Consider the following 10,154-nt stretch of genomic DNA (forward strand, 5'->3'; position numbering starts at 1 on the left):
ACGTGCCCCCCTCTACGTCCCCCCCACCCCACCCGCCCTCCCCCCCCTCCCGGGTCCCGGTCCGGAGGAGGGGGTCCCTGGAGGGGGCCGGGGCGGGACCCCGTCCGGAGGAGGGGGTCCGGGGAAGGGGGCGGAACCTGGAGGGGGATTACGCCCCCCAGGCCCCGCCCCCTCCCCTGGACCCCCTCCTCCGGAGGGGGCCCTCCCCCACCCCCCCCCAGGGACCCCCTCCTCCGGAGGGGGCCCCTCCTAACCCCCCTCCCCCCTGGGACCCCCTCCTAATGAGGGGGCCCCTGTAACTCGGGCCCCCCACCCCAGGACCCCCCCAGTGTGATGTTGGGAAAGCCGGAGCCCCGGCGGTGTCGGGCGGTGTGTTGGACTGCAATGGGGGGACCCGCAGAGCGGCTCCGGCCCCGTGTGGGGACCCCAGCGAGGCCGGGGGCGCCGGGCTCCGGCCCTCAGGGCTTTATTCTTGCCCGGCACCCCGAGCCCCGCGGCTGCGAGAAAAGAAGGAAACGGGAGGACGGGGAGACAGGAGAGATGGGGGTGGTGAGGACGGGAGGGAGAGGGGTCGGAGTGACGAGGGAAGCGGGACAGGAAGGGAAAGGCCGAGGGGGGACAAGAGGGACGGTGGAAAGAGGAGGAATAGAAGGGAGTAGTGGGGAAGGGACACGACAGGAACGAGTGGGGGGAGTCGGGTTTGGGAGGAGAGGAAAGGAGCGTTTTAGGGCGAGAGGGAAGTGGGAGAAAGAAAGGGAATACGCGGGGAAGGAAGGAGGGCTAGAGAGAGGGACAGAAAGGGAGGCCGAAGCCTCCGCGCCTTACCTGCGGAGCCCGCACACGGAGCTCCCGTCCGCACCGTGCTCTGAGTGAGCAAATGGCGGCCGAGGCGATTTCCGGGGTCTAAAACACCTCGGCCCCGCCCCGCGCAGCCGCTCTGGGGCCCCGCACACCTGAGCCGCGCCCGCCGTGCACACCTGAGCCGGCCCCGCCCCTGGTCCCGCCCTTTCTGCCGCCTGGCCCCGCCCCCGTTCTCTCAGGCCCCGTCCCTTGTGCCGCCCGGTTCCGCCCCTGTCCCCGCCCCCTGTTTTCAGGCTCCGCCCCCCGCACCGCGTTCCCCCGCCAGGCGGGGGCGCCGCGCTCGCACCGCGCTCCGTGTCCGCCAGAGGGCGCCCTGCGTGGTGCCGGCCCCACACGGCGGCTCCGCACCGGGGAACGGCCGCGATCCCGCACCCGGCAGCGCCCCGTGCCCGCGGCCATCCCGGGCCCCAAACCGGTCCCGGGCCCGCTGCCGCTTCCATCCGCCCGACGGGGGAGAGGCGGCACCGCCCGGCACACCCCAGCGGCGCTCTGCCCGCCACCCCCGGCCTCGATGGCGGTGGCACCGTCGCATCGCCCCGTGCCCGCGCTCCGTGGCCCCGCCCCTCGCACCTGTGCCGGCCCCGCCCCCCTGTCCCCCCCGGTCCCGGGGCTATCGCTCGGGAGCCTCGCTCGGCGCTGTGCGAGCCCCGCCCGACGGCTGCTCCCGCCGGGGACCGCTCGGAGCCCGGGCCGCTGCGGCGGGGCCGTGACCGCGGCCCGGGCTGCGGGGGCCGAGCGCTGCCTGGCTCTGCCGGGGGGCCCCGGGCGGTGCCGCCTCTCCCCCGTCGCCATCGGGACTGGCATCGCTATGGGGCGGGAGGGGCCTGGCTCTCCTGAGCCCGCAGAGCCCCGTCCCGGTGTCACCTTCCGTGTCCCGGCGCCGCGGGCGGGAGTGGCGGGCAGGGAGCGGCAACCGCCGGCCCCGCCTTCCCGTCCCGCTCCGTCGGGCCCGGGCTCGCCGAGCCCCGGGCCGGGACCCGCCCAGGCCCGGGGACACCGCGGCTCCCGCCCCGCCTCCTGCCCCCGGCACCTCCCCGCCCGCCCGGCAACGGCCCCGGGGCCTCCGGCACCCGAGACCGCGGCGGGGGCTGGGCCCGAGCCCCCGAACGCCGGCCCCACGGCCCCGCAACGCCGCGCTCCCGGCTCCTCACCCCCCGCCCATCGGCACCGGGGAGAGGCCCCACGAGTGTCCCGGCTCCGGGAAGAGCCTCGGCCGGAGCTCGGCCTCCGCTGCCGAGCGCCACGAGGGAGCGCCTGAGCGCTTCTCTCAGCCCCGAAGCCGCCCCCGTCAGGCCGGGGCCGGGCCCGGACAGCGCCGGGCCGGGGCTCCGCCTTCCGAGCACTCGCACGCAGCATTTGGGCTCTGGCCCCGGGCCCCAAAATGCAGGACTCGGCCTCTGTGCTCCAGGCCTGGGCGAGCCTCGTTCTGCACCCCCGAAACACAGGGCTCAAGTCCCGGCTTCACAGCCCTCGGCCTGGCCAGCTGCGACTGGGTCCAAGTGCCAGCAGCGGAGGACTTTGTCCCTGAGCCCTCCTCACCTTCACCACCACAAAAAAAAAAAAAAAAACAACAAAAAAAACAAAACCAAAAAAAAAAAAAAAAAAAAAAAAAAAAAAAAACCAAAAACAACCAAAAAAAAAAAAAAAAACAAGCAAACAACCCACAGGACTCCCGGTTCTGAGACCAGAAAAATGCCCAATTTATTAGTCTCAGTTCACAGGGTGGTGGAATTGACTGCGGACATCCCCACAGATGGTCACAGGGAATGGACCTCTCACACATTTGATTCTCTAGTGAGAACTGCTGCAGGCTAGCAAAAAACCCACCCGTGGCATTAGAAGGTAGGAAGCCTGCCCTGAAAGGATGCCATCAAATGCAGCCTGTCTGCAATGCCGCGTTATCCCAGCACTGCGATATCCCATTATCCCCAGCCGGGTTTGTTGCGCCGCCTCCGGCTCACGGAGCGATGCCGCTCGTGGCTCCGGGCGCTGCCGCGGCGCGGGGAACAGCCCCGGATCCGCTCGGCCCGGGGGAACCGAAGGGGTGCCCGGTGGCCGGGCCGGAGCGGGCAGCAGCGGGTGACGATCCGGGCGCTCCTGCCCGGCTCCTGAGCTCAGGCTGAGGCAGCTCCCAGCTGCCGCCGCCGGGAAGGAGCAGCTCGCCAAGGATGGCCGCGCTCCCGGGCCATGGCAGCTGCCCCGCCTCGCTCAGGGACAGCGGCAGCTTGGGCAGAGGAAGCGGAGCCCCAGCGGCCGGGGCTCGGCAGCAGCCGGCACCGAGCCCCTTGCACTGAGCGGGAGCAGAGGGACGGGCCCGAGCCCGGGACTCGCATCCCGCCCGGGCACTCGGGGACGCGGGCTCTCTGCTCGGGCTCCGCCAGGAGGAGGAGGCGCATGGCAGTGCCCGGGAGGAGCCGGCACTGCCGGCCGACAGGGCTGCTCCTGAGGGGAGAACTCGCTCTGTGCTCCTTGCGCGGGATCAAGGCATGGCCAGAAGCTTTCATATTCATTTGACAGACTCTCGCACACCGACCGCTACCAACGTGCACTGTGCAAAGCAGCCACCATGGCTGCAGGCTCCAAAACAAAGAGAAACAGCGCTGTTCTCCTTTCCTTCTTTACGCAATCACACCTAGCTAAGATTCATAACACCTGATGCCATTTTCTGTTTAAAACTCTGGCCAATACCGTGCCACTGACTAGGTCTCAAAAGCGGAAAGATGACAGCCATCAATTAAAGCTGATGCCAGATCTTTGCCTATTTAGCTTTCCATGAGAGAAATCCCTGGATGGATCCACGTGCTCCTCTGCTCCTAGCAGCTGAGCTTTTGTCTCACTCTAATCTCATTAGGATGCCCTAAATCCAACCTGTTCTGCTTCTCAGAGCAAAGCCTGCTGCCATCTCTGCTCGTGACCTTTGCATGGCACACATTGTTAGCACACTGCTAATGGCAAAACAAATTGCCTCTCCTTCTTTCTGCAGTGAACAGTTCAGCTTCTGGGGAGCTGCAGCTGTGACACTCAGGAGCAGCTCTCAACATGATCTCAACGTGGAGCTGCTCTTTTCCAAGTCTGCCCCTGTAGAAAATCCACGTTGTTGGAAAATGTCACCAAAGCGGGAATTGCTGCTGAAGCTCTCTTAGCGCACAAGGGCAGAGCCATTCCTGGGGCTAAAAGTGCCTCATTCCCACTTTTCACTGCTCTTGGATCAACCTATGTGTTCATTTCCATCTTCCTGAGAAGCCTTGATCTTTTGTAGTGGAATCAAAGCAAAGCAGAGCTGAGCAAAACCCCACCTGTTGCTATGATCCTTCCCACTGCTTTTATTTCTGTTGTTCCAGCTGGATTTATTTCATTATGAAAAGGCAAATTCAAGAGTCTTTTTATCTCCACGGTTTACGTTGTCTTTTGCTGGCTTGGACTTTTGCTTTCTGCCCTCTGCCGGTCTGGGCGCGTTCACCTTTCAGGATTCCCATCCTCTGCCCTGCCCGGGCTGCCTCTGGCTCAGCTCCCTCGGCAGCCGCTGCTTTCCCCGGAGCTCTCGGCCTTTAGCTCGCGTCCCTTTCCATGGGCCACGCCTCCCAGCTGCTCCAGCCCGGGCATTCCCGCCTGGGAACGAGCAGGGATTCCCTGCCCTGGCCCAGGGAAGCCTCCAGCCCTGCAGGCATTGCCGAGGCTCAGGGGCCGCTCCAAACCCTTGGTGTCCCAGAGCTCCCGGATCAGTGCCAGGGCAGAGCTGGGAGCCTGTCCTAAGGAGCGGGACTGAGGCACGCGGTGCCTGCAAAGTCCCCCATGGATATTGGATCCAGCTGGCAGGAGCAGGTGCGGCCAAGGCAGCCCATTCCATTTCCTGCCCACCCAGAGATCTCCAACACTTCAGCCTGCTAAGGCTGGCACACAAATCCCTGCCCTGGGGCACGGCAGCGACTGCAGCGCACCCAGGAGAAGGCAAACGCAACGATCGGGGCTCAGTTCTGAGGCTGGGATCGAGGTTCATTCTCAGCCATTTCAAACAAGGATTGCACCCCACTGCTCAGTTCTTTCTGCAGCTGGGACTCCAGGAAGAGGAGAAAGGAGGCACTTTACTGGAGCCCCTTTCCTGCCAACCACTGAGGGTCATTCAGGTGCTGAGAGAAAGCACAGCCAGGGAGAGCTGCCCCTGCTCTGCTGGGATTGCACCCTGCACTCACGAGGGACAGGTGGCTCTGTGAAATCGGTCTCAGCATTTTTGTGCCTCATAGCTCCCACTGAAATGATTTTGAGCAGAACTGAGGCTGCTGAGCGTCACTGAGCAGCACAGGAGACATTCAGCAATGCCCATGAGCTGGCAGAGATGATTGCTGGCGCTGATGGCCTGAGCCCTGGGCTGAGAGTTCCAGTGGCAGCAGCAGTGACAGCCACCCCGGCATTGCCCAGAAACAGGAGAAACCGGCCCTGCCCTGTGTGGGGAGAATGTCTGCTGTGCATCTCCCAGTTACAGCCCCAGCGCTCCCTGGGCTCCTGCAGACATTAATTCCTTCTGCCTTCCTCACAAGGCATCTCCACTCGTTCCATCGTCTGCCTGCTGGGCACTGCTCCCCTCCTTATTGCACAGGGGAGAGCGAGGAACTCTGCAATTGCCCCGCACTGAGCTCCTCTCACATCATCTCCCACTCCTTTCATGGCCTCACCAGCCAGGAGAAACATTCAAGGGGGAACAAAGTGTGCTGTGCTCTAGGCAAGGCCAGAAAGGGGCCCAAAGAGACAGATTTTGGATTAACTCTGGCTGGAGAAAACCAAAGGCAATCAGGATTGCCTCCAAAAGAAAACAAGAAAGGAGGGGATTATTAAAGCCATTTATAGAGTCACATTAAGGTCTGTTCCTCAAGGTTTTGGCTTTTGGCACTTCTGTAAGCAGCACGACAGACTGTGGGCAACTGTGACAGACTGCACAGAGAAGGGGGGTGTTTTATAAATAATATCAATAATATGAAAATAGATATATCATTTTTATATTGTATATTTCTTATATTTATTTATAATAAATATTTATAGATATCAGTATATATAATATATATTTGTATATTTGTATTTCTATTTTTATGTTATTTATATTATTTATAAAAAAACCCAGCCTATAACCAAATCAAATCCAAAAAACCCAATTTATTTTAACTATATTTAAATATTTTTATATTTATAATCTATATTTATATATCTTTAGATATATATATATAAAATAGACCATCATTTATATATATTATGGTGTGTTACAATAATATACTATATATTATAGTTTTTTATATTTATCTGTTTTCTATATTTATGTTTACCACTATCATTTTATATTTATTTTTATATTTGTATTTATTTCTACTTTAATCTATATATTAGACCATATCAATTCATTAACCCAACACATCAGAACCACACAAATACCGCACCTTCGTCAGCACCGGTACGCAGCCCACGCTCATCCCATCGCAGCGTATCCAAACCAAACCTATTTCTAGGACTAACAGAACAAAGACCCCACGACATTTAACCCTAAGAAAAACTCAAACCAACCGAACTGTAAAGAAACTTTAAATCCCACTATAACTAGCCCAAAAGCTCTGTACATTCTCATCATAAACTTCCTCCTAAACCAATGGCTCAAAACCCCAAAAAACTCAGATACACATGGAAAATGACAGAACTGCTAGTAAAAACAAACACCAATTAAAAAAATCCAACCAACTCACTAAACTCAAAACCCTACAACTGACCCTAAACATTACTAAAAAAAGCCCCCAAAGCTCTACATTTATGCTAACCCACAAATAATAACCAATAATCTTTAAAAATTATTTTAAAATTTAAAAAAAGCATGAAAATAAAAAATCTATACTATTAAAATACTAAAAAATATCACTACCCAAATTTAAAAACATATTGCCTATAAAACCCCACCATATAAATGCCCCTGTCTCAAAAAATAAAACTAAAAAAAAAAAAATCAAACCAGAAAGAAATTGGAACTTAGGAACACTAATACCAGAACGTTCAAGAAGTTCCACCATATCCCTGATCATACACCAACTACAAACAACGTGAAACGATACAAACAATTCTTAAAAACTGCCTTAAAACCACTACATTAAAAACCCTTTCAACAATTCAACAATTCAAAACTGCATTGAACAAAAGCCATCTAATAAATTAACACCCAAAACTCCAGCAGCCCAGCTGGCCCTACCAAATCTCTCTGTTGATACACACAGTAAACAAAACCAAAATCCCAGGAATGCCTATCAGAAGTCTAGGAAAGAAACCTCTTGAAATTAATCCTACCTCAAATACAAACCAACCCATCCAGAAAGTGAGCTTCACTCAAAAAAACTATTTACACAGAGTTAATAAGACCAAGAAATAAAACAACACACCATATAACGAACCACCAACGAATACAACAGTGAAGGAAAAAAACCACTTCTTAAATTTTATTTTTTATTTTTTAAACTAACTTCTTTTATTAGCCAGAACAAAAGGTTTTGCCAGGACTGTAACATCTTCTCCTTCTTCTCCTTCTGAAATGTCCCTTCTCCCTCCCAAATTTCCTTACAACTTCTGAGTTTAAATCCAAGCGGCGCTCTGCAAAATTCGTGCACTTGTGAGTCCGGTGCTCCTGTCAGATTCTCTGTCTCCCTCCACATCTTCTTACACTTTCAGTCTGAACGCTGTCCTGCCCTGATGAGTTTGACAGAAGCATTGGCACCTGTTAAGAGAGCATTTCCCTCCCTCCCTCCCTCCCTCCCTCCCCAGAGCTGGTTTCCTTAGCGCATTTCAATCGATCCCAAGCCCGCAATGATGCGCGCTCACCTCAAGGCTCACAGCAAGCACGCAGCAGCTCAGGCTGCCTTGGCTCCAGGGCTCTGTGCTTGGATAGCTGAGAAAACTCCCGATGAGCCTCTGTTCCAAGACATTGGAATGCAATTTCCCTGTGCATTTGGGGGCAGCTTTGGGTCCCTCTGGGGGACGGCACCCAGCGTGACCCCCGCCCCTCGCCCGCCCCCCACCTGCTCCTGCACCGCCGTGGGGCTCCCTCTCCTGGGCACCTTGGGCTGCCCCCAACGGCATCAGAGCCCCGAGTCTTCACCCCGCCTTTCCCTGACCCCCAAAGAAGGCTCCGAACGAGTCCGACTGCCCTGGACAGCAGCGCAGCGCTTCCCCCAAGCCCTTCCCACACGTGCATGGCCCCAGCAAGGGATTCTGCTGCAACAAGAAAGGGGGGGAGCCCCCAGAAGGCTTGAGGTTCCTGCCCAGCCTCGCTGTCACGGGCCAGGGGCAGCGAGAGAGGGAGCGGCACAGACGGCGGGGACGGCCCGGCACGGAGCGGGGGCCGCTCTCAGCGCGATGCCGGCAAAGCCGCAGCTCCGGCGCTGTCGGCCGCGCTGCTTGAGCGGCACGGGGGGATCCGCCGAGAGCCTCCGGCCCCGCGCGGGGACTCCCGCAAGGGCCCAGGGGCGCCGGGCTCCGGCCCTCGGGGCTTTATTCTCCGGCAGCCCGAGCCCCGCGGCTGCGGGGCAAAGAAGGAAAGGGGGCACGGGAAGAGAGGAGCGAGAGCAGGGCACGACAAAGGGCGGCGAGGGAGCTCGGGCTGTGCAGGAAAGCGGCACGGGAAGGGAAAGCCCGGGACGAGGGTACACGGAGGCTGGGCAGAGGAAGGAGAGAGGGGGAACAGAAGGGAGTAGCGGGCTAGGGACAGGACAGGAAGGAGCCGGCTTTGCGGGGGGAGAGGGAATGGGGGAAAGGGAGCGAGAGAAGGCGAAGACGGGGAGAAGGAAGGAGGGCTAGAGAGAGGGACAGGCGGGGAAGCCTCCCAGAGCCCCGGCTGCACCCCGAGCCCGGCCCGGCGCCTCGCCCTGCCCGGGATGCTGCGGCGCTCGGCGGAGCTCGGCTCGCTCCGGAGACGCTCGGCTCCAGTCGGCTCTTGGCGCCTCAACTCGGCTCTTGGCGCCTGCATTCGCCTCTTCGGCCGAGCTCGCCTCGCTTCGGCCCAACTCCCAGCCGCTCTGTGCCTTCGGCGCGCCTCGGCTCCGCTCGCCTCGCCTCGGCTCCCCGACGGCGGGCGGGCAAGCGCCGCCGCCTCCCGTTCAGCTCGCCCGGCTCGGGGCTCTCCCGCTGCCGCGTCCCGCGGGCGGCCCGGCCACGGCGCGGACACGACCGGGAGCGCGGGCTCGGGCAGGAGCTCATTAGGCTGGGAGCGCACTGGCGCTAAGCAGCGCGCACGAGAGCAGCAGGCTCGCTTCGCCTGAGCTCGGCTCGCTTCGCTTCAGGCAGCCTCGGAAGCCTCGCCTCGGTTCGCTCGAGGCCGTCAGGGTCGGCCGCTCTCGCCTTGCTTCGGCCGAGCTCGTGCGATTCCCCCGAAGGCGGCGGCGTTCGGTTGTGGTTTTAGAAATATCCTCCTCTATCGATTGGATCTCTCTACAGTTAGATTTATATTTCTAGAATACTTCTATTAATCCAAAGAAAAACCCCATCTCTAACCAAATAAATACAAGAAAACACCTTCTTTTAAACGATATCGAAATATTTTTATACTTTGTATAGTTATACTCACATTTATATTTATCGTTTCTTTTGATGCAATCTATTAATAATTATCTATAATATCTATAAAATTCTAGACATGTATTTAAAGTATTATCTATATTATGTATCGTATCTACTGCTGCAACTGATTTTTTCTTCTAGTTTTAAACTTTATCTGTATGTACTTATGATATCTTTCTAGACTTAGATTTCTACCTTCATATTCTTTGTATTTATCATTTTTATCATCAAAACCCTGCCTATTGACAAGTTAAAAAAACCGCTTTCTTTAACGATCTAAAAAATATTTTTATATTTATAATTTTCATATTTCTATTTATAATTTGCTCTCTAGTACGTGATAACATACCTGCTCCTGCACCGCAGTGGGGCTCCCTCTCCTGGGCACCTCGGGGTGCCCCCAACGGCATCAGAGCCCCGAGTCTTCACCCCCCCCCTTTTCCTCTAGTTAGAAACTACACTGGAACTTTTTTCTGGAAACAAAGACATGACCTAAATCCTCTCCCCATGTCCTAGACAGATAGATGTTCAGTTCTTAGTTGACTGGGCAGCAGTTTCTTCAATAGAATGATAAACAATATGGAAACGTTTTAGCTACAAGCAAATAGGCAAATCGGAACAAGGTCCTGGTGGCCAGCCACTGCAGTTCTTCTGAAGCAATTTTTTAAACAATCAAATACTGATACCACAAAAAATAAAGCAAAAAGCTGACTACTGGC

The 10,154-nt window shown here is 56.7% G+C and overlaps 1 long non-coding RNA gene across 1 annotated transcript; it reads right to left on the bottom strand.

The window, feature by feature from the left end:
- Positions 1–7,320: 7,320 nt before the first annotated feature.
- On the bottom strand, positions 7,321–7,760 carry LOC139602452 (uncharacterized). Its single transcript, XR_011683225.1, has 2 exons — positions 7,702–7,760; positions 7,321–7,569 (listed from the first exon to the last, which is right to left on the bottom strand). It is a non-coding gene; the product is annotated as an uncharacterized lncRNA (long non-coding RNA).
- Between the last annotated feature and the right edge of the window lie 2,394 nt (positions 7,761–10,154).

This window comes from Agelaius tricolor, unplaced genomic scaffold, assembly GCF_023055355.1.
Source record: "Agelaius tricolor isolate 1412-34295 unplaced genomic scaffold, bAgeTri1.0.p SCAF_34, whole genome shotgun sequence".
NCBI classification, from domain to species: domain Eukaryota; kingdom Metazoa; phylum Chordata; class Aves; order Passeriformes; family Icteridae; genus Agelaius; species Agelaius tricolor.